At 54.8% G+C, this 1,762-nt stretch overlaps 1 non-coding gene across 1 annotated transcript; it reads left to right on the forward strand.

Moving 5' to 3' along the window:
- Positions 1–523: 523 nt before the first annotated feature.
- LOC137629994 (5S ribosomal RNA) lies at positions 524–642 on the forward strand. The gene has a single exon (XR_011041625.1). It is a non-coding gene; the product is annotated as a 5S ribosomal RNA (ribosomal RNA).
- The last annotated feature ends 1,120 nt before the right edge of the window (positions 643–1,762 follow it).

Here is a 1,762-nt window from a genome sequence, read left to right on the forward strand (position 1 = left end):
TCCATGCCTTAGGAGAAGGTCCCCCCGGCTTCTTCAGTCGATCCTTTCTCGTAGGAAAGCATCTGAGACGGGAATTCCGTCGTCGACCTCTCAGCTCTGATCAAGTTTGTCGAACAAACTTCGTCCAGCGTGGAGCACCAGGATCGATCAGACTGGTAACGAGGCGGCAGGACTCCTTAGGCCCTGGATCTGAAGGATGGGTACTTCGAGTTTCCATTCCATCCATCTTCCAGAAAGCTCTTGGAATTCAGCCTAGACTTAAGATGCGGTGTGGCGATCCCGCCGCGGCATCGCAGGTTTTTCCCCAGAGAACTCTCCCTGCTTTCCTCATGGCCGCTCAGGAGCAGGATTCTGCCTCCTTCGCCTTTTGGAGGTCTGGTAAACTCCGGTAGGCTTGGGTTCGACCTTCTTCAACGCCGGGACAAGCTTCCGGGTCCTTACCATGAGTGAGGGATCATGGTAATTTGCTAGGAGCCTTCTCTACTTCTGCCTCAACATCTGGAGTATCTAGCCATGATATTGAGTCAACGGCCTTACCACGTTGGAAACACCGCTTCTCGTCCGATCAGCGAAGTTAAGCAGCGTTGGGTCTGGTCAGTACTTGGATGGGTGACCGCCTGGGGACGCCAGATGCTGTTGCCTCCTTCTCCGAGCCTTCCCTTCAGTTGACTGTGGCAAGGCTGAGGAGAGTCGCAGTACCTGTTCTCAGTCAAGCAGAGCTTTCAGCCCTACCTTGGAACGTTTCCTGGGTCTCTTTTCCTCATTGACCCGTCTAAAGTCCCGAACGGTTGCCTCAGGATAAGTTCCTGTGGGGCGGTCCAAGTTCCGGTGGTATCAAAGCAACGATTAACCGGACTTTCAGGCCCCTATGGGACCAGCGGAACGTTTAGACCTGCAATGGGTGTTGACCTATGGAACCTCTTGATGGGAGTGGATATTCTCGTCCTTTCCCCACATTTTGATGCTGTTCTCGGACTCGTCAAAGAAAAGGGGGGGGGGGGGGGGGCATGTTCCGGTTCAGGCCTATGGTCAGGTCCTGAAGGATACCTCTCCATCTTTCAGGCAGGCTTAGGGGCCGTAGTCTGGCCCCTCTACAGATCCTACAGTTCCTGCGCGACGACTTCATGGTACTGGCGTATTCCAACCAGCAAGGGACGCATTTTCATACCTTCGCATCTTGCAGTAGAGATACTGAGATGATCCGAGGTCCTCTGAATACCACTATCGGCTCGCTCATTCCGGGCAGAGGAATGTTCTCTCCGACTATCTGAGCAGAGCCTCGCAGATAGAGGGTACCTGGGGGTCTTTGGCCTTTAGTAACCAGCAAATCCTGGCCTGGGCGACCTGATCGCGACAGCCTGGAACTTCAAGCTTCCGCTGTTCTTCCCCCCAGTCTCAGACCCCAAGACTCTTTGGCAAGATGCTTTCCGGTGATGGTGGGACAACATCGACGCCTGCGTCTTCCCACAATTGTTGTCTGTTGAGAATGGGTCTCAACAAGACCAGGTTGTCTGTCAACCTTTCGATGGCCCTGAGAGCTCCACTGTGACTATACGCGGAACGGTTTCCGGACCCTCTGCTTCCCCTGACGGAACTCCCGGGAGAGCTTCTCCCACGGCACAGGCTACTCAAACAACCACACTACAACATCTTTCACGAGCCGTGGCATCGCTTCGGCTTCACGCCTGGAGACACTACGCCGCCTCCTCAAGAAGAGACAACCCGCTACAGTCGCGGAGCGGAGGTCGTGTCACCTGCGATA

This window comes from Palaemon carinicauda, chromosome 2, assembly GCF_036898095.1.
Source record: "Palaemon carinicauda isolate YSFRI2023 chromosome 2, ASM3689809v2, whole genome shotgun sequence".
In the NCBI taxonomy this organism is placed as follows: Eukaryota; Metazoa; Arthropoda; class Malacostraca; order Decapoda; family Palaemonidae; genus Palaemon; species Palaemon carinicauda.